Genomic DNA, 22,546 nt, shown 5'->3' with positions numbered 1-22,546 from the left:
TCTGATATTATGTTTAAAATATTTTATTGGAGTTCTTAGATTCTTGCCCATCACAGATTTTTAATATCAAACTCCTGGAAAACAAGCTTTCTTTTTAACACTCTGGTACTACCTATGTATAATATACTTGTGTTACTATTTTTTTTTTTTTTATTAAAGGCAGTGTCCATGTGTAAAAAGTATCTTTCATACCTAGTAATCTGTCTAAATTAGGACTTAATATCTGGAGACTTAGTCATTCAAATGTAGATTTACTTTTAATTTTGGGCCCTAATAGCTCTTTAACCCTCCTTTACCAAGGAAGAATGTAGGATTTTTAAAGTTTTTCCTATTCTTTTGATTACTAGTGGACATGAGTATTTCCATTCTGGCTAGGAGGCTTGGAAAGGCATTCTCTGAAGCCATGCTGTTGGAAAAGTTAATTTATTTCAAGTTGGTCCTTTGGCCATTTTGATAACTTCAGTCACAAATTAAAGTATGATGTATCAATAGAAAAACTTTATGTTCTTTTTTTTAAATGTTCTTTGATGTATCTAGTATCTTGCTTTTCATATAATTCTTCTCTCAAAGTATGTTTTCATTTACTTATAAAGCTCAGTTTTTGTTTTGTTTTGTTTTTTGTTTTGTTTTGTTTTCCTTTGGTTGCAAAGGCTTTGCCTTTAGTGAGCATATCAGCCTGCTCTTTGCCTCCTACTCAAACCCTTGATTACTGATGAAAACAATAACTCTGGTTGGCCCAGAGATTTGGCCAAATGTAGTTACTCTGCATTAAATGATGAGGTAGCCCCGACCTGTCTCTTAAAACCAAGTTGCTCACACCTTGCTCTTCACTCAGAATGCCTCTTTTATGGCCTGCTGTGTCGTCCTGATGTTTGTGCTCTCCTACAGAAGGGAGAAGGAGCAAGTCTGGCCTGGCCAGCTCACTGTGCATGCTGTGCAGTAAGAGTGAGTGTCAGAGACGAGCCCTGAATACCCTTCAGTGAGTCGTCTCCATATGGCCCCGCTGACTGGTTTTGGATCTGGCTAATCTTTAGTCAGTGTTCTTCTTACCCCTAATTTGTGAGTCAGAGCCTAAATCCCACAGACATGAAGGCAATAGAACAGCAGAGTCTTTGTCTGCAGGGTACAAATTAGCATCAGATCTGGTGCTAATGGAGATGGGAAGAAGAAAATCAGTAGAAACAACACATAACACTTGGCTTCAAACCTACATTGAACTTTCTCCCAAAGATCTTTTTTTTTTTAATTTTTTTTAACGTTTTTTATTTATTTTTGAGACAGGGAAAGACAGAGCATGAACAGGGGAGGGTCAGAGAGAGGGAGATACAGAATCCGAAACAGGCTCCGGGCTCTGAGCTGTCAGCACAGAGCCCGACGCAGGGCTCGAACTCATAGACGGCGAGATCATGACCTGAGCCGAAGTCGGACGCTTAACCGACAGAGCCACCCAGGAGCCCCCCTCCCAAAGATCTTTATGTTCATTGTAGATGTACTTGAACTGTCAGATAAATAACTGTGGAGTGTATCACAATGGGCTGATTCCAAACTCCCTTTACCACCCTTCTGTAGGTGGCCTGCTATGTGGCTGTGATACCCATGGTGGCCTTGGCCACCTGGCCAGGACAGCACTGACCATCACCATTCAGACGGCCTGGATTGTGAGCCTCACAGGTGACAACAGAGGCCACCTGGCTGGTGAGCTGGGTCACCCTGGGCATCACGGTCCTCTAATCAGTTGAGAAATAGACCTGGCTTAGTGAACAGAATTGATGAGTCAGTTAGGGCTCTGAGAGGGGCAGTAAGTAGCCCTTAACAGAAATGTATCTAGAGACAAACAGACCTAGATTTGAGTCCAGGTAAAACCGACTATGACTCTTACCAGCTGCATTTACTTAGCTTCTCCAGACTCTACTTTCCTCATGTGTAGAATGGGAGAAATAGACCTGATGCCCACATCCCCTGCCTGCTCGGTTTGGAGAAGAATTCTGTGAGATAAAGGATTTGTAAGGCACTTAGTAGTATATCTGCGCACCGGAAGAAATGGATAACATTGTTATTACTAAAAAGATATATAAACTATACTTTCAGGAAGGAGAGAAGCCCCTCAGAATACATAACAGAAGTTCCATGGCAATTTTAGACATGGAAAATAAGTGAATTAAAATTTTTCTTAATTCTGGCCAGTGATAAGCTTCTACTCCCGCCCCCAGAAAAATTCATCCCCAAATCTGACTGTTGATTATCACTTATCACTGACAGTGAGAGGTAGAATTTTTTTCAACAATGGAGCTAAATGGAAGAATCTGGCATCATCTTTGTTTTTTCTTCCGTTTATAAAACTTGGATCATTCACATTGTGATATATTCAAATTGCCAACTTAAAGCTGGAGATCTTGTCCAACCCTCTATTTGTGTGATTGGTACGCTCTGCTAAAAAATGTTTGGAATTGGTAGCCAAGATAAAGGAAGCTCTCATGGAGAAGTCTATTAAAATATACTCCTTACAAAGAGTAGAAGCCCCTTAAATCATGTCTTCGTGGATGTACTGCGGCTTCAATAACACCACCCAAAACACAACGGCTATGTGGATAAAAGCCAGGTGACATGGTGTTGAAATTGCCCTCTGTCTCTGGGGAAGAGAAAATCTTCCTAGCCTCTGTTAATTAATTTCAAAGAAATCTAAAGTAAAACGCAGATTGCGGCTCGAGGTTCACTATGATTTTTTAAGCAATCCCGCGAATATGTTCTTCAGTGGTGGTGGAAGAGTTAAGAGAGTAAGTTTTGGAGTCAGACTGCCTGGGTTTGACTCTGAGCTCCCCCACTCACCTTCTCTGTGATCCTGAGCAAATAAGCTCACGTCTTTGCACCCCTACTTCCTAATTTGTGGACGGCAGCTATTGTCGACCTCTTAGGGTTGTTGTGAGGGTTACGCGAGCCGGATGTCTGGAGAAGGCTTAGAACTAGGCACCTGGCGCTGAGAAGCTTTGGTCATTCTGTCCTTCATCCTCCTCTCCTCGTTAGCATGTTGTCGTAATAACATTACGACTAGTTAATATTGTTGGGGTTAAGATGGCAGGATGTGATAGAAAAGAGAAGACAGGAGACAGGAGTTGGAATAATTAGCTCTGAGTAACCTTGTCCTCAGCTTATTCATCTATTAACTGTTCAAATTCAATAGGACTGATCTTGAAGGTTTTGTTTTTTTTTTCAGGTTGAAAATCCTATGATTAAAAAAAAAAAAAAAAAAAAAGAAAATCCCATGGTGAATTCATTGTTAGACTGAAAGGGATCTTTTCTGTTTTGACTGCAGTTCACCCAGGGCAAGGTTGACATATCTAGCAAATGCACGACGTTACGTTCACCAGGAGGAAGGACTCTGCCACTGAGTCACAATGTTCCTTTCCCCTCACTTACAGGGATGAATGCAGTGGTCTGGTGGCTGGACCAGATCATCAATATATTTGTTCTCCTGTCCGTGGGCCAGGTGATGACATGGGCATCTCATGTGATCAATTGAGGTTTCATTCTTGGATGGAACTTGCTTTCACTTCTTGTGGAGTTTCTATTTCGGTCCAGGATTTATCACCTAGTTCCCCATTTGGTTGTAAAAACCCAGCGACAAGCAGAGGGGTGCTTCCAAAAAAGGCAACAGGAAGCTGTGAATATTCAAGGTAATATAAACTCAGAGACAGCTCTCGTTCTTTTTTTCTCCTTTATGTCAGTGTTTCGTTTCTTCTTTCCAGAGCTTATGTCTGATTATAATCTCCACATTCTGTCTGCAAATGTATCTAGAAACAGTGAAAAAATGAGAAGGTTCCAACTGTGCCATTGGTCATATAGTTCATATGGCTGATTTCATTGGTGGGGCAGGTGGGGCTGTCAGGTGCAGTTACACAGGTTTTACACTGCCCAATTCCAGGAACTGTTTTTAGAGAGACTCCAATGTGAGTAGCACTCCCATGGGACTGTGGGGTATTCAACCTGCACAACCTGTTTCATGGTCCTGGGGGCAAATTACTTCTCCCTTTCTCACTCATAATCTTCCTTAAAGATGCTAAGTTTGAAAGACAACCATCTCAGTGAGTATGGACTGGTCTTTGGGTCAAAAGAATATAATGAATCAACCACCTCTGCTATCAGCAGTGTTTTTTCAATCAGAGGTTCCCTAACATTAGGGTGAGGATGCAAGGAAGGAGACCTGCCAATAAATATGACCTCAAGATAAGAACTCTCCTGCCTGCTGACAGTGTTACCCGTTTGCCTGTCATAACACCAGGCCTTACTTCTGACATCAGTTTCTTTTTCTGCGCTTCTTTTTCTGCACCTTTTCTCTCAAGTTGTTTTGCAATTGAAGCCCACCAGATCTCACTGTCTGAATAAAATATATGTATTTATAGAGGTATATACACAAATAGATAAATAGTACGGCATCTTTCCATCTGTCACTTTTAGCTGTGTAACCATGCAGAGTCATTCTACTCAGACTCCCTGTCTCACTATCTGTACAGTAAGGATAACAATAGCAGAACTGATTGCAGGAATGCTGTGACAGAAAGATTGCCTATGCAAAGCCCCGTTTTGCTCCCTAGCATCTAGTAAAACAAGTTGATAGCTGTTTTTCATCATTGTTATTATTATTATTAGTTTTTTTTTTCAAAGCTGCTCTGGCAATAATTTCTTTTCTATAACCAAGAGCTTCCCCCTCCCCATAGTTCTTGGGCTAGAATGGATTGGCCTGACCCTCTCTCCTTCCTTCACAGACCTATTTGACTTCTGTTGTGTTTCTTTCCTTTTCTTTCCTTTCCTTTTCTTTTTTTTTTTTTTTTTTTTTTTCAGAGCTTGTCTTAATTTGTGCTAAACACCTCTCAGGATAATGTCTTTTCAATCTGCTTATAGTCATTGCCTGTTCCATCCTGGAAGACTGAAAGCTGTTATCATTTGCTTTTTCTAAGTATTTGTTTCTTCAGAAAAATAACCAAAGAAAATATCCATCGCTGTTTTTAAGAGTTTATTACCATGTTTCAAGCATGTGAAAATGTGTCTTTCATGCTTTGCTATAATTTCTCTCCTGTCAGTGGCTACCTTCCTGACTTCACTGTGTGTCTTGATTTGGGTTCTTTCAAAAGCAATTATTGAGAGGAGGAACTCGGGGTGGAAAGTAATCTTTTTGGAAGGTGACCCTAGGAAGCATGGAGGGGGGATGGGAAATGAGACAGGGAAGGGAAGAGAGCTGATAAAGAATGTGTTGATGGACAGGTTACTGCCACTGGGGCTCAGTCTTGTTTGGGTCCTGGGACACACTGTGTAGGATTTACCTCAGGATTGTCCCACCAAGGGCCAGGGAAACTGGTGTGTTTCTCCAAGTGGTGTCATTTATTAGTGGAGGGTTGTTCCCAGAGGTATGATGTCTGGGCACCTACAGCCTGCCCTTGTGTTCCTGAGGCTGGAGAGAGACTCTCCACTAGAAAGACATGAGTGCTTGGGATAGGAAGCCATTGTTGCACATAGGAACTGCCCAACAAGGAAGCGGATGTGGTTCCTCGGACGGGCCGAGGGCATTTGGGCAGGGCACCGAAGTAAAGCTTATTGGATTTTATTTTGGGTAAAAAAGACTCTTGGGAAATCACTGATGGATTCATCAACAAGCCCAAAACTTTGGGAACACTGAAGGACCACGAGTCTACCCCTGCAGGACAACAGGCCTCAACTCCCGGCTTTCCTCTCTGCCTCCAAAACTGCTGTGCATGTGCCAGGAGGGATGGGACGCATACTGCAGGCGGACTGTCTTCTTGGCTGGCTTGGGCTTGGACTTCCTCCACATGACGGTGCTGGGATTCAACTGCATCACCACCGGCTATGTCTACACCCAAGGGATTGGAGACTCCCTGCTTAGCATCCTCAGGGCCCTTTCAGCTTTATCCGGCCTCCCGGGCACAATGCTCTTCAGCAGGTTCAGGGGCACTATGGCTTGATCAGCACAGGAATCACATCCAGCTGGCCCCAGGTAGGCTGTCTGACACTGCGTCTTCTTTGTCTTTCCTACCGAAAGTCCTTTAGGTCTGACTGTTTTCTCACTTGCACTAAGCCAGAATTCTTCTTCCAACCACGAGTTGCTAAAAGAGGATGAGGTACATGTTTATTTCTTTGGAAGAAACATGAACCAGCCTATCCTTCTGGACTGCTCCTCCATCCGTTGAACCAAAAGCACATTTCTGTTTGAAGGCAGGCAGGACCTGGAGCTCCGAGTCTTACATCTCCACCATGTCGTTACTCTAGGGTATGATCCTGGCAAGAATCGGTGAGTATGGGTCATGTGTGACATGGGATTCTGCAGACTGTGATGATGTTGAGGAATCTTAGAGGCATTTGATGGTTTCACCACTGTGCACTGTAAGTCTTTATCATTCACGCACCTAGAACATGTTACATGGAAAGAGCTGTCCTAGACACTGGGGATACTAGAGTGGTTTCATCAGACAAAGTCTTAGCCCCACGGAGCATACACTCTGGATGGGAGGCCATTGAGTAAATACTTAACTACAGTCAACAATATGAAGTGATCAGAGCTATGTTGGGGGGAGGGCAGAAGATTGAGGACATGTGGGAGGGACACCAAACCTGGTCTTTGGAGTTAGAGAAGCCTTCCTAGAGGGAGGCACAATTGAGAGATCCCTGAAGAACAAGCTGGACAGGTGACATGGAGAAGAAAGAGTGCTCTAGACCAGACAGGCAGTTGTACAGTTGTACAAAGGCTTTTTGAAATGTGAAGACATGGAAATTTGGGGAAGTGAAAGTAGCTATTTCCTAGCTGTCAAGCACATAAATGCTCCAGATGGCATCTACATGAAAGGAGGATTTTGATCTGGATCCTTCTCCATGGAGCTGGGGTGGAGGGACAGGAAAGAGGGCAGCTTGGTGGAGTTCAAACCTTCCTTAGCTGCCTAGGGTAATGGAGGGGAATCCTTTCCCAGGACAAGGTGCCTAACTTTGAGGCTCTACAAGCTTGCCTGCTCTAAGAAGCTGGTCTTGGAACTTTGCCACCAACCACATGCTGTTCATATGTGGCAGTGAGAACTTACCTAATTTGGTAAGGGTGTTTAGATTAAAAAAAAATTTTTTTTAATGTTTATTCATTTTTGAGAGACAGAGAGAGACAGACCATGAGTGGGGAAGAGGCAGAGAGGGAGACACAGAATTCAAAGCAGGGTCCAGGGTCTGAGCTGTCAGCACAGAGCCCGATGTGGGGCTCTAACTCATGAACTGCGAGATCGTGACCTGGGCCAAAGTTGGGCACTCAACCGACTAAGCCTCCCAGGCACCCCTAAATTTTTATTAAAGTTTGATCTGTTGATGCATGGTGACTCCATCAGTGACACGTTGGGATCAGCAGTGATGGCAATGGAAACAGCTTAACAGCATAAGGTGTTTAGACCCAGCGATTAGACCTGCAGATTCCCAGCCTGGGCAGAATCTGGGCCTTGCTCTTAGACATGGGATCCCTGTTTCCACCCAAACCTTGTTCTATCCCCCAAATCCAGAGTCATCACCTTCAAAGCCCCTCCCTGAGGTTGCAGCCCAGAAACAGTGGATTCCTCAAGCAGGTCAGAAATGCAAGGAGTGGAACGTGTGGTAGTGGGTGGTGGAAAGTGTGGATCGAAAACCAAATCTATCTTCATTCATTCAACAAACCTCATCTGCTAACTCTAGGTCCTAGGTTTCGGGAAGGTCCCTGACCTCTAGGGACTCAGAGCTTTACCTTCTCACCTCTGGAGCCATAGTGGACTGAGAGCATGGGGCTGGGGGATATTTTCATTATTTTTGCCAGGGAGACCCAGAAACCCTTGGTCCACAGAAGCTTTGGAACATTGGGAGAGGGGAAATGAGGTTTTTGTAGATCAGATTCAAGAGATTATAGAACCATGGGCTAGCCTGGAAACCTCATTCCTCTGATGTAAAATATGTGTGTGAGAAAGAAATTGTGTTCCTAATTCTAAATGACTGATTAGAAACCTGTTCATTCATCTGGAGTTTACCTAACCTCTAAAATATTTTAAAGGGGACAGTGCCTGAGCAGCTCAGTCAAGTTAACTGTCTGACTTTGGGTCAGGTCATGATCTCACGGTTCGCGGGTTCAAGCCCATGTTAGGCTCTGTGCTGATAGCTCAGAGCCTGGAGCCTGCTTCAGATTCTGTGTCTCCCTCTCTCTCTGCCCCTCCCCTCCTCACACTGTCTCTCTCTGTCTCAAAAATAAACATTAAAATTTTTTTTTAAAAAGATATTTTAAGTGAAGTACCTGACAAGAAGATTATTTTTTTTAGTAGGGCATTTGGCTTGCACTTTTAGCCTTTAATTGCATGGACTACTGAAAGCAGATTGGCCATTTAAGATTTAGGCAATTCACATTGTGAAAATAAACTAGTTCGAAGGGGGGGGTGGGTGGAGTGAAGTCCACTTGACTCTTCCTGAATCAAAGGAAATGATCACATTTGGAGAATGTGAAATATAATCAGAAGTGACTGTAATCTAGAGAGGCAGCATGACAGAAGCTTCCGGCTTTTCTCTACTGCAATAGTGGTTCTTTTTTTAAAAATTTTTTAATGTTTATTTTCGAGAGAGAGAGACAGAGTGTGAGTGGGGGAGGAGCAGAGAGAGAGAGACACACACACACAGAATCTGAAGCAGGCTCCAGGCTCTGAGCTGTCAGCAAAGAGGCCAACGCGGGGCTTGAACTCACGAACCGTGAGATCGTGACTTGATCTGAAGTCAGATACCCAACCAACAGAGCCACCCAGGCACCCTCACAATAGCAGTTCTTCTTTGCTAGCCCTTGATGAGGATTCCAGAGGCACAGAACGCTCTTGACACTCATGAAGGAGACAGCTCAGGACTTGAAGCCAGCCTGCCTGATGATGTTGGAAGTCGCCTACGTTCCCTGTGTCACCATTTCCTTCTCCGTCAGACGGGGTGGTAATGAGAGTGCCTACCTGTCAGGGAAGTGACAAGCAGAGGAGCTACTTATTAGAATGAATATGAGGTCTCATCTTCAGTCGTCATCATTACTCTATTTTGGCTGTAATTCTGGTGCTTTCACAAGCGTTGCTGTGTAAGGGTGGGTGTGGTCTGGGCCGTGAGACGGAACCACGATGCTGAGTGAAATGGATGCTGTGTGGTTCCTGCACACTCACTGCCCACACAGGTGCCCTTGACATTTATCCCTAGCAGAATCACAAATGACCTTGGGGTTGTGTGCTGTTGAAACTGCACACGTGAAAAGCACCAGTGCCCAAAAGTATATCTTGCTTGTGTGTGGGTTGGCATGGTCAGAATGGTCAGGTCTCTGTGGTGACTGGTTCTCTCACCAGGACGGGTGGCCTGTGGCCTGCCTTGGCATTCGACTGGGTATCCCCAGGCCAGGTTCATCCGAGGCATTTGTTCAGTAAATACTTGTTTCCATTCTGATGGAAACTAAGTTACAGAACTCTGGCTACAAGAAGACTGGGCACATTGCCCAAAAGTCACTTTGCTTTTTAAAATCTAGGAACTGTAACTCTTTATGCCTTCACTGTAGAAATAATTCTGTCAGTGCATAATTAGCTCTCACTTCTGTGGGCGCTTCCCATTGTACCACCGGGGCATTTTACAAATGCTTTCTACCTCTGTAAGCACTGCTTGCTAAGGGCTGGGGCTGGGGATTTGACTGGTAAGTTCTAGGTCAGAGTCTAGGGCAGGGCAAGGCCTTTGGCGGTCCACACCCCCAGAGACTGAGAGGCCATGCTGGGTGGTCAGTGTATCCCTGAGGCTGGGGGGCTGGCCACAGCCAGGTGGTGGCCACAGCAGGATGGCAAGGGCAGTGCAGGAGGACAGAAGGTCTGGCCAGGGCTTTGCAAAGGCAGGTACTGAAGGACACAAGCATATTCAATCCAAATAATTCTTGAGTTCAGAGCTAAGTCCAGGAATCAGGGCAGGGCAACCAGGAGGCCTCTATAGAGTCAAGGCTGGATCTCTGGGAGAATCTAGAAGGCCAGCTGACTGGAAGACCTACCAGACAGACAGCAGCTGTGACAGTGCCCGTGCAGGCAGGGGTGAGAACCCCTAGCGTCGTCACTCACAGACAGCAGTGGTTAAAAGTGTGGTTGAAAGTGGGGGTACAAGGAGAGTGGAGGCTAATCCTTGCTGTGCTAAACCAGGAGCAATGAGGGAAAGTCTGGAATTGGAACTAGGTTGGAAGGAGAAGACGTTGCTCTCTGTCCTAACCATTTTTGGAATGGAGGCATCAGTAAATACACCCCACATGAAATTATATTGCGAGGTAGTGATGACGTGGTGATGGTGATTTAAAAAAATACTTACAACACCACAAATTATTATTTTTATTTATTTATTTATTTATTTATTTTTATTTTTTAATATATGAAATTTACTGTCAAATTGGTTTCCATACAACACCCAGTGCTCATCCCAAAAGGTGCCCTCCTCAATACCCATCACCCACCCTGCCCTCCCTCCCACCCTGCCCTCCCTCCCACCCCCCATCAACCCTCAGTTTGTTCTCAGTTTTTAACAGTCTCTAATGCTTTGGCTCTCTCCCACTCTAACCTCTTTTTTTTTTTTTTTTTCCTTCCCCTCCCCCATGGGTTTCTGTTATGTTTCTCAGGATCCACATAAGAGTGAAACCATATGGTATCTGTCTTTCTCTGTATGGCTTATTTCACTTAGCATCACACTCTCCAGTTCCATCCATGTTGCTACAAAAGGCCATATTTCATTTTTTCTCATTGCCACGTAGTATTCCATTGTGTATATAAACCACAATTTCTTTATCCATTCATCAGTTGATGGACATTTAGGCTCTTTCCATAATTTGGCTATTGTTGAGAGTGCCGCTATAAACATTGGGGTACAGGTGCCCCTATGCATCAGTACTCCTGTATCCCTTGGATAAATTCCTAGCAGTGCTATTGCTGGGTCATAGGGTAGGTCTATTTTTAATTTTCTGAGGAACCTCCACACTGCTTTCCAGAGCGGCTGCACCAATTTGCATTCCCACCAACAGTGCAAGAGGGTTCCTGTTTCTCCACATCCTCTCCAGCATCTATAGTCTCCTGATTTCTTCATTTTGGCCACTCTGACTGGCGTGAGGTGGTATCTGAGTGTGGTTTTGATTTGTATTTCCCTGATAAGGAGCGACGTTGAACATCTTTTCATGTGCCTGTTGGCCATCCGGATGTCTTCTTTAGAGAAGTGTCTATTCATGTTTTCTGCCCATTTCTTCACTGGGTTATTTGTTTTTCGGGACAACACCACAAATTATGACAGTAACATGCAGAAATGGCCAGGCATGATGCTACACACTTCACAACACCGTTTCATATAATCCTCCAGTGAGATAGTGCTCTAAACGTTCCCATTTCACAGATGAGGAAATAGAGCCACAGAAAGCTTCATTTATCCACAAAACAATACCATTCAGTGTCAGAGCTGAAATTCTCTCCGCGGTCTCTGATACCTGTTTACACTTACTCTCCCCCAACACTGCATCCCTGTAGGTCTCTGGTCCTTTGACCTCACTGTGACCCAGCTTCTGCAGGAGAACATTCCAGAAGCAGAGCGAGGGGCTGTGAATGGTGGGCAGTGCTCCCTGAACTACCTCACGGACCCCATTCACTTTGTCCCTGTCGTATTGGCCCCACCGCCTCAACAGTTTGGCGCACTGGGGTTGCTATTTGTAACCATGGGGCACGTGCTGTACTTTTTTTTTTATGCGAGGAAGTATAACGTTACAAATGGCTATTCTCAGAAGACAGCAAAGAAGGGCACTTTAGTCTGACAGGTAGGCAGCACCTCTGAGTGCTCAGAGCTCCGGTAACCCTGGCCCCGTCTCATTCTGAGCGTTTGCAGTGATGTCCTCGCCTTGCTGCCGGGGACCTGCCTTGTTCTACTGCCCCATCAGAGAGCACCCGCATCAAATGCACCTTTGCAGCGATGGGGAGTTGGAAATGGGTCTGACTCACCGCATGCCTGTTAACTGAACTGAGATTCCACTCCAGACAGCTGGGAGGGGCTTGTTTTACTTTTGCCAACAGAGTAACTCAGTGTTCCCAGGTTTTTATTGTTCTTTGGGTTCTAAAATTAGTCAGCCTTTTGGACAGTCTTAAAACTAGAGAGAGTGGAGCATGTTTGGTCTCAATTCCTTGGATATGGGGTTTTATTTTAAAATTTGTTTTAATGTTTGTTTATTTTTGAGACAGAGACAGAGAATGAATGCGGGAGGAGCAGAGACAGGGAGACAGAATCTGAAGCATGCTCCAGGCTGTCTGCACAGAGCCTGATGCAGGGCTTGAACCCATGAACGGTGAGATCACGACCTGAGCTGAAGTCAGACACTTAACTGAGTGAGCTACCCAGGTGCCCCTAATACGAGTTTTTTGTTTTACAGGTGGATTGAGAATGTTCTTTGATGTGGTAGGGGCTCCTCATGAGGCCTGAAGCTATTTATTGAAGTAGATCATTGTAACAATCTAACTAGGGATACAAACTAGGGATCTGATGGTACCCCAGCAGACTTGGGCAGGTTCCACCTCAGTGAGCAAGCTAAGACTTCCGGTTCGGCCAACTCTGGCTAAGAAAAGCACAAATTTGTGATGAGCAAATTTTGAATTTCTGGCCGCTTACAATCAACAGTAAAACTAGCTTTTGAGAGGCTTAAAAGAAAAAGAAAAAAATATATATATATATATTTGCTTAAAATAACACTGAATTGCTGTTTTGTAAGTGTTGTACCATACAAGTTCACCTAGAAGTGAAAACAAGGAAGCTGGCAAATAAGCCTCTACAGGCCTGTATGTCTATCTGAGAAGCTTTGTGCGTGTGGGGTCTGGCCTGTAGCACACTCAGTAGCACCTGAGCAGGCCGGTATTGTTGGGAATGACATGTTCTTTTCTTTTTTTTAAAGTTTATTTTGAGAGATAGGGGGGAGGGGGACGGGAGCAGGGGAGGGGCACAGTGAGAGAAGGGGGAGAGAATCCCAAGCAGGCTCCACACTGTCAGCACAGAGCCTGATGCGTGGCTTGAACTCACCAACTCTGAGATCATGACCTGAGCTGAAATCAAGAGTCAGATGTTCAACCGACTGAGCCACCCCGGGAATGACATTTTCTAAGACAGGGTTTCTTGGCCTCTGCACTGTTGACATTCTGGTGCAGACAGTCCTTTGGGGTCTGTCCTGCACATTATAGGATATTTTGCAGCATCTCTGGCCTCTGCTCACAAGATCCCAGGAGCACCCCTCACCCACACAATTGTGAGAGTCAAAAGTGTCTTCAGACAATACAAAGGTCTCCATCCCAATACAAAGGAGGGTGAAAATGTCTTTCCCCATCCCATCTCCTCTAAAGAATCACTCCTTTTTTTTTTATTTTTTGTAATGTTTATTTATTTTTGAGGGAGAGAGACAGAGTGTGAGTGGGGGAGGGGCAGAGAAAGAGGGAGACACAGAATCCCAAGCGGGCTCCAGGCTCTTAGCTGTCAGCACAATGCCTGATGTGGGGCTCGAGCTCACAAACTGTGAGATCATGACCCGAGCTAAAGTCGGATAACTGACTGAGCCACCCAGGCGCCCCCCCCCCCCTTTTTAAGCTTATTTGTTTATTTTGAGATAGAGATGGAGAACCAGCGGGGAAGGGGCAGAGAGAGAGGGGGGAGACAGAGGATTCAAAGTGGGCTCAGTGCTTGACAGCAGAATCAAGAGTTATGTCTGCTCAAGAGTAATGTCTCAAGGGAAGAATCCACTTATTGTTAAGAGACAAATGATAAAAAGTCATTGTTACCAGTAAGGAAACTACGAAAGGGGATTTTACACACAGATCTGCTTTTTAGACCTAAGTGAAATGAGGGAAGGGGAGAATTTTGTGGAACATTTTGCTTAACCTAAGGTAGTTTTTAAAAACCGTACTTTATGTAAAGTTCTGGTAATAGTTATGATGTCACCTCCCCCGCCCAGTCTTGACTCTTCCATTAAAAGTGAAAGATTACTACAGATACAAGCACGTGCACACACACACACACACACACACACAAGCCCCAAACTAAGTAGGTCAAGAAACCAGAAACATACAGACCTAGAAATCCATATGTCCTTCATATGGATTCTTCATTAAGGAAGTTTTATTTTGTGGACCTGTAGCACACCAAGTCCCTGGATGATTCTAATGAACACACAAGTACTTGCCCATAGTCTTAGAACAACAGTATTTAATAAATACATCCTGAAGCCTTTTATTTACAGTCCCCAGAAGTGCTAGCAGCCTGAGGGTAGAATTGATGTCAAGTCTTGTAAGTGGCACTGGCTCCCTCCTCCTGCACCCTGGAAAGAATAGCTGCCTACCTATTGTCAGTTCTGTGTTGTAAGTGGTAATTTTGCTCTTGCTTTTCCGCCAGGTCCTGTAATAGGATGGCAACATCCTTCTCTCTATTGGATTGTGGAACCACTATCCCTGTGGTTCCCATGAATGTTTTGATTCATGTTTAAGAAACAGAAATATAATGCAAATAGCATTTATATAATTTTCATAATACAGTTCCTTTAACCCAGCATCCAAAATATCATTTATAGTCAATATAAAATTGAGATATTTTACATTCTTTTTTTAATGTGAATTCTCCCAAAGCTGATGTTTTTTAGACCTCAGTGCATGTGAGTTTGGAGTAGTCATGTTTCAAGTACTCGGTAGTGACATGTGGCCAGTGCCTACTGTATTAGACTGCAGTTTGGACTCTATGATGATTCCCAAAGTTCCACATATTTCTCCAGCACAGAAGGTCTATAAATGATACAGTGTGCTTTACTCTGCCTTAAAGAGTGGGGGTAACATGCCAGGGCATTTGTTCAACTGGGAAACCAATGGTATGAGGCTCCGATCCATTAACTGCACCATTCTGCTCTGCTCCCAGAAACAAATCATTGTGACGTCCATCAGCCTGATTTGACTGGATTTAGCCTCTATCTCTGAAACAGATTGATGTGGAGCTGTCCTTCTGGAAATGCAGATGGCGATGGTGGGGAGTACCTCAAGAAATTAGCCCCTCACAATACAGATAAACTCCACTAGGGGGCCCTCTAGTCAATGGTTGCATAGTCCCGGATTGGGATAAATCACAATTTTATAACAATATATCTAAATCAGGACTTTTCAGTTCATGAATACGCAGTAAATTTTGGAAAGGGAAACTTTATGAGTGCAAAATAAAAATAAGCCTTTCAAATACATATCTGGCTGTTTGTTTACACAATCTCAACATGGCTTTTCTCCGAAGAGGTGTTATCCCTTTGGCTTGGCAAGGAGCTGGGGTCACTGGCCGACTGACCCCACAACTCAGATCCATCAGTCTCTACTATCTCTGTATCCTTGTTTAGTCATGCATACACCTTTTCTGTTCTACTTTGTTCAAGGTACTTGAGATCATGAGGGGAAAAAAGCATTAGGTTTTTTTAGGTTTAGGTTCCAGGTTCCAGGGAGCCTAGAATGCAAATGACCCCACTCCCTCCTCCTTTTCCATTTTAAATTTATATTTAAGTGCCAAATAACAAATTTGCCAACTGGCTCTTTTCTCCAGCTCCTAGGAGGCTCAGAGCCAAGCTGGCAGGAGACTAATGCAGGAGGTCTAATGGCTTGGCTTTATAATCCTGCTCTTCCTGCTGAGCTTTTATCCCCTTTTCTAATTATTGTATTGTTTGCTGTTTATTTAGAAACCACCCTAACATTCAGGGAATGTGGTAGTGATGGGGGGGGGGCGGGTAAAAATAGATATAATCATCTCTTCATAGCTTGTCCCAACAACTGAATCTTTCAGCTATTGACTCAGATACTAAGTGAAATTTTTCCTTCTAACAGAAGTTAACGGGGGCACATTAGTTAACTGGCTTCATCTGACATAGTGATGTGGCTAAGTCATACCATGAAAGCACTATAAAACAGGAATCATCTATCACAGGGCTTAACCAACACACAAGAGAAACACAATAAATATTTGCCGAATTGTGAAAATATTTTAGGTTTCACAAACCTCAAAAGTACTTGAGTTTGGAACACTCACTTGAACTACAAACAGTTGGTTTTTCTTTTAAGAACCCAAAATTACTGGTAGTAACACTATAGAGTGTCTAGGTCAAAAATGGGATATGCCCATTCTTGAAATCAAATTATGGGGCCCTACCTACCTGAACCAACAAGAACAACAGAGTAACTGTGATATTGGGCAAGTAATATCTGAGGATAGCGACTGGAGTTCTTAAGATACTGCATTTTCAGTGAAAGCATAACGATTCGCATAAAGTTATATTTCAATCCCATCTTCTTTTGTAGTCATAAGGAAAGATTCTCTTCAAGCCCAGCCTCCTCCCTTGGAGTTAATAAGCCCTCTTTGAAAACATTTCATTCAACTCCAGACTTGCTTCACTTCTCAGAGAACTTGAGCACAAACTGGCTGGAAGAACGGTCCTATTGGCCTCGGCTCGTCTTAGCTGTGCTCAACACGCAGGTGTGTGTTGTGCCAAGGAGGGCAAGGTGACTCTGCAGGATTGTGGGGTAGGCTTCAGCTCCTCAGCCCATCTTCTTTGCGGTTTACTAGACTTATTTAGCCAAGGTATTGGGCAACTGTGTTGTCATCATGGAGGGGGTTTGGGGGAGACAGAGCAGGGAATGTTCTCAAGCCTGGCCATCTGAAGAGCATTGCTGGCTCTTCCTGCAGGCAACACAGCACAGCAACAGCTGTCAGAAGTACTCGTGGTCTCAGGGCAGGGTGCAACAGGCTCTGAGATTACACCTCCTCGTTACCTACAGTAAAGAACAATGACTCACAACCAATACCGGGCCCATCCTTCCTTTCAAAAGCGTTCTTGAACATCCGCAGAGAAAAAGGGAGAGTGCAGACTGGTTTTTTCCAGGAGTAAACCGCGTGACTTAGGTATTAAGCTTTGAGATCAACCCAAGCCCAATAACTTGGCCGCTAGAACCTCACTTCATTTCCCAAATCCCTTGGCTAGTCATTTATCAGTCAAGGCCATTCTAAATTTTCTTGGAATGGGAAGTTGCCAGTGTGGAAAGCAAGGCTATCAGGAACCTGAAATGGTGCCGAGCAGGTTACAGGGCAAATACAGGGTAGCAATTTCCACACTCCATGTGGGCCACTAAGAATGGACAGTCCAGAGACTGAAGGCAAAGTGCCATGACAGACCCAATGAGACTGAAAATGCAGCTGTTAAGACAAGGAATGTGTTGTCTGGAATATCCATAAGGAGAAATTCTATATCCTTGACAGGTGAACCAACATATACCTTTTGATTTTCTCACGTATTATATTGTGTGCACAAGTCACTTATGTGACTTACACCCCAAAATGTTTTGATGTTTTTGCCACTTTTAACACCTCCCTAAATCATTCAAGTGCTGACCCAAGACCATCGTTTCATAGATTTCACTGAAATGTCATTAAGATGCCAGAAAAGTTTTAAAAATCACATTTATTGAAGTGTAGTTTACATTTAGTAAAACACACCCCTGAAATTTGACAAACGCGAGTGCCACCATAATCAAGATATAAAACACTTCCGGGGCTACTGGGTGGCTCAGTTGGTTAAGTGTCCGACTTCAGGTGAGATCATGATCTCAACGTTTGTGGGTTCGAGCCCTGCATTGGGCTCTGTGCTGACAGCTCAGAGCATGGAGCCTGCTTGGGATTCTGTCTCTCTCACTCTGTGCCCCTCCCCCGCTCACACTGTCTCTCTCTCTCTCAAAAATAAATATTTTTAAAAAAGATATAAAACACTTCTTCAAAACTCACTCATGCCCCTTTGCAACCTACCCTTGCCGATCGTTACTAAGCCATTTATCTGTTTTCTGTCAAAAGGATCAAATTTAATTGTTGAAATAATGTATTATGGAAAAATTTGTATGCATATAAAATTATTTTTATTAAAAAAACTTTTTTAAACATTTATTTATTTTTGAGACAGTGTGAGTGGGGGAGGTGCAGATAGAGAGGGAGAGACAGAATCTGAAGCAGGCTCCAGGCTCTGAGCTGTCAGCACAGAACCCAACGTGGGGCTCGAACCCACGAACTATGAAATCATGACCTGAGCTGAAGTTGGATGTTTAATTGAAAGAGCCACCTAGGCACCCCTAAAACTGTATTTTTAAAAGGATGCTTTGAAATGTATCTTTAGGGCAGTCAAAGGAATAGGATTTAAAAATAATCTTTGCAAATTAAGGCACAAGTGACAGTGTTGTTAAGACAGTTGTAGAATAGTCTAGTTACTATGTCAAGCTTCAGGCTAGGGCTGGTTGGCAGAAAGGCTAAATAATAGAACAGAATTCTACAAAATTCTCTATGGTGCTGGTAGATATATGTTCTTACAGATATTTGGCACCTTCTCAAAATTCACCCCTGCTACTACCATGAAAGGGACAAAGAGAGCAAAAGCCTCTATTCAATCGCCATATGTTCAAATACACTGTATCTACTTGAAAAGCTTCTTTCAAACACCACGATTGTCTTTCAAGCACCAGACCTGTAAAAGAAGTATCACAACACGTAGTTAGATCGGCAATTATGAAGTAAGATGTGCTATTAAGAAAATAAACAGTGGTTTCTAGACCATGTTTACAAAAGCTGTGCAGCAGGTAAGTTAATAGAATTCCCCAACATACTACGCATTTTCAACTCAGACTTAGTAATGTTCTCATATAAAAGTGAATTTTTAACTCAAACCCTATCTTACTAAAAGCTCAAAATGGTCACCATAGGAAAGATACTTTGAAAGATTAAATGCCAATTACTTAAAAATCCATTAAAAATAACCTTTTCTTGGCATAATAAAGTATTGCCTATTTATTACAGGCTTTGCCCCCTTCATATCTAAAACATACTTTCTAAAGGGAGGAGGGATGTGACTGCAGGTAACCAATTCCTATGAAGTTGGCCTCAGGTAAATCCTTTAACCCATCAGAGAAGCATATCCGATCAGATTAAGAGTTCTCATCCTTGGCCAAGAATTCAATTCAGCTATTTAATAACAAATTATCTCCATTTGGTCCATACCTGAAGCTCATCAGCATCTTAAACTGGACTGTGCCTGATAGAAAAGTGAGAAGAACAACGTTAAGAATATCAATGAACTCTATGATTTGGGGTTTTTTTGTTCGTTTGTTATGTAAAGAGCATCTTTTATTGTGGTTACCTACTAGTTACCTCAAAGACTAAAAAGCTACCTTTGAATAGAATTCCCATATAAAGGCTTTCTCCAAATTTCCTCACACTTGGGAAATCTCCTTGGTAATTTCCAGCCAGGAGTAAAATAGAACAGTGAATTAAGTTCCTATCATCTGGAATTCTATGTAATATAATGTCAGCACCCACGACCTGTCCAACTTGACCTTTACATTAGCATGGAACAGTATCAATTTTAGAAAAAAAACAAAACCAAACCTGAAATGTTACTGGCAACAGTTTGTACCTAGGAAACACTAAAACAAGCTCTAAACAGATTTAAAAACCAAAGGAAGCCTGAAACTTGTTGACCAAGCAGAAGCAGACAGAGCCCAGCAAGTTGAGAACAGTTCTCGGCACTTGCTCAGTTTCCACTACCCTTAAATAGACACTGGCTCAAGCTGCTGTTTCCTCGTCATGGTGCCTGGCTCCCTCAGCCCGTGTTTCTCTCTCACATGGAACTGTTGAAACAGTTTGGCTCAAGAGGAACCCCCCCCCCCCCCCCCCAAATAAAGCAATTGTAAACCAAAGCCTGACCATTACATTTCCCCGTGTTGCAGTGCTAGTCACCAGACTGAGGGACTCAGGACAGGGAAATCTGTCCCTGTGCTCTGGGGTAATAGATATGGCTGGAAAAGGGATGCCTACAGCACAGCTTGCTCCCCCCGCCCCTTTAAAAGCACGGTAAAATGGATGTCCCTTTCAGTTTCCTGGTCAGTAATATCAGTTATTTCCTAATAGGTAAAAAGGTCTTTCATAACTCTACGGGCAAACATGTAACCCCCAGAAGCCTCACATTTCAAGAGATTGCTAAGTGATACTTAGGATATCTACAAAGATTCCTTCATTCACTCAACTCTAAATTTAGATCTTTACAAAGTTTACTAAATCCGGAGAACAACCGTTTCTATAGCATGGGTGTCAGCGTCTTGGTGGACACAAATCAGAATCCCAATGGTTCATTTTTTCCCGGGACAGAAAACCATGACGGGCTTCGCACCCTGAAAATGTTGGAAGAGGGTCCTGCGCTGCATAAGGTACTGGTCGCTCCAGAAAAGGTGAATCTGGGGCAGAAAACTGCAGGCAGGACTCACAGCAGTTATCAGCCCCCGCAAGACCAACCCCAGACCTTTCAAAAAGCCAAACCACCCTGCAAAGTGGCAACTGAAAGGCATTTGTGGGGAGTGGCTGTCAGAGCGCAATTGCCGCCGTTTGTTGCTAGCACACTAATTAAGCTGCTCCGCACGCAAAGTTAAAGCGCTCAGATCCACGATCTGGCTCATTTTCCAAACTGGTTACGTCGGGTCATGGTAACACCAGGCAGGCGGGAGCCCGGAGCGAGCCAAGAGCGCCCACTCCGACCCGGTTGGGCGCCTTCCGCCCCGCAGCTGCATTCTCCAAATGTTATTTTTTCTTTGAAAAGGGCACTTGAAACTCCCGGTGGCTTGGAACCCTGGAGCATCGAGGCCACAGGCAACAGGGATGAGGGGACCGGGGGCGCAGTAGGCTGGGGGCCGGGGGAAGGCGCCACAAGGGTGCTTCCCAGGAAGTAAGGGTCCCCGACTCCACGAGGACGTCCTCACCCCAGAGGAGCCCTCACGGGGGCACCTTCCCCGGGATCGGGGGCCTCTCCCGAGGGGGCGCCAAGCTGAGGCCGAACCCGCGTCATGGACGCCCGGGCGAGGCGGGCACAGGGACCCAGAGAGAGACCCCAGACCACGTGGCCGGTTCCGGCGTCGGGCCGGTCCGAAGACACTTACCGAGTCGCACACCGCGTCGGAAAAGGGAGGGCGCTGGAGAGACGAAGTTTAAAAGGGGCTTGGGCGGTCGGCACCCTGAGACAACCAACCAAAAATTACCCCCAGCGCCCCTCCCGGCCTAGTAACCGCCCCGCCTGCGCTGCCCATAGGCTCGCGCGCGCCCCCTGCCGGCGACTCACGTTCCCCAGCCCTGGCTTCGGAGCCGGCGGACTCAGCACGCTTGCCTGAACACCTCTCTGTGTGGGTGTTCATTTATACCACGCTGCAGGTTTGATGAAGCTCCTGGCATCAAATCAAATAATGTTAGGTATGTAACCGCCCGCCCCGCCCCGAATTCCATGCCTTCCCCCAGGGTGGTCTGCAAGTCAAGAAGGCACTGCCGGACAGGACCCGCAGTCTCCAGCCTTGTGCTTACGTTGAGTTTTATCCTTAATTTGTTTTTCGAATTTTGAGATTTGAGGCTTCCTAAACTGGGGCACTTGAGATTATTTTGGTTGGAGGGACTGTTTAGTATGACAGGTATGTTTTGAGTGTTTACTGTGCCAGGCAATGTGATTGGTGCTGGGGGGTATAAAGTGGAATGAGAAACTGCACCTGCCCTCAGAAAACATAGAGTGACGTTCAATTGTTGATAGAAGCCCACCCACTGTGCCCATGGCACAGCACAGACCACTGAGCCCAGCCTGCTAAGGGGTCAGGGAGGGCACCTTGGAGGAGGGGTACTGATGGTGCGTCTAGCATTACCAGCAGGAATCTGACTGCACCTCGAATATTGAAGAATATTTGGTAAAAATCAAAGAGGCCAAGAGAATTAAAGAGGACGTACAGAGTAGAAGGGACCTAATAAGTCAGCGAGAGTTTTCTCTAGTGGAGTAGAGCCAGCCTTAGGGTGATCTCCAGAAGCAGAGTTGTCATGATGGTGGAATGTAAGCTCCATGAGGACTCCGTTTCCTTCTCTGCTGGCTCCCCAGAACTGAGCACAGTGCCTGGAATATACTTGGGTCAGGAGGAAATTACTCCAGGAAAAGACATTTGCCATTTATCCCCCCAAATAGTTGAGTATTCATGCTATCAAACTCTTGAAGGCTCATAACGGTGGTAGTGATGGGGTCTTATCCTAGGCTGTAACTTTCCTGGGTCACCTTGAATGTGAATTTATCTCTGCATTTCCAGTACATGGCCAAGGGCTTGGTGTGCTGTAAGGGCTTGATAAAACATGCTGAATTTCCTTTCCTGGCATGTATTTGGCCTGTCGTTCAAACACACTTATAGAGAAGGTATCCTGGGGCCTCCGGAGGTGTTGGGCATTTCTCTGGGTAGTTTTGCTGCTGCTAGAGGGGAACCTTATCCCCACCACCGCCATGATTCTCTGTGGAGAAACTTCTGCTGGATAATGCCGCAAACCTCTACCTATCCTTTTCTCATTCCTTTTCAGAACAAGAAGGAATTTCAATAAAATCCAGTGTTAATATGAATTTTGAGAGCATGCAAATTAGGGTAGGCTTGTTAACTTTCATTCTCTA

The 22,546-nt window shown here is 44.5% G+C and overlaps 1 long non-coding RNA gene and 1 other non-coding gene across 2 annotated transcripts; both read right to left on the bottom strand.

Moving 5' to 3' along the window:
* Positions 1-17,500: 17,500 nt before the first annotated feature.
* On the bottom strand, positions 17,501-21,103 carry LOC109263818 (uncharacterized). Its single transcript, XR_002078408.2, has 3 exons — positions 21,024-21,103; positions 19,096-19,129; positions 17,501-18,565 (listed from the first exon to the last, which is right to left on the bottom strand). It is a non-coding gene; the product is annotated as an uncharacterized LOC109263818 (long non-coding RNA).
* On the bottom strand, positions 18,974-19,045 carry LOC128775800 (small nucleolar RNA SNORD93). The gene has a single exon (XR_008420772.1). It is a non-coding gene; the product is annotated as a small nucleolar RNA SNORD93 (small nucleolar RNA).
* Positions 21,104-22,546: the final 1,443 nt, after the last annotated feature.

The sequence above is a fragment of the Panthera pardus genome, unplaced genomic scaffold (genome assembly GCF_024362965.1).
Source record: "Panthera pardus isolate Hobbes unplaced genomic scaffold, ASM2436296v1 HiC_scaffold_8, whole genome shotgun sequence".
NCBI classification, from domain to species: domain Eukaryota; kingdom Metazoa; phylum Chordata; class Mammalia; order Carnivora; family Felidae; genus Panthera; species Panthera pardus.
This window is presented reverse-complemented; position numbering and strand designations above follow the sequence as displayed.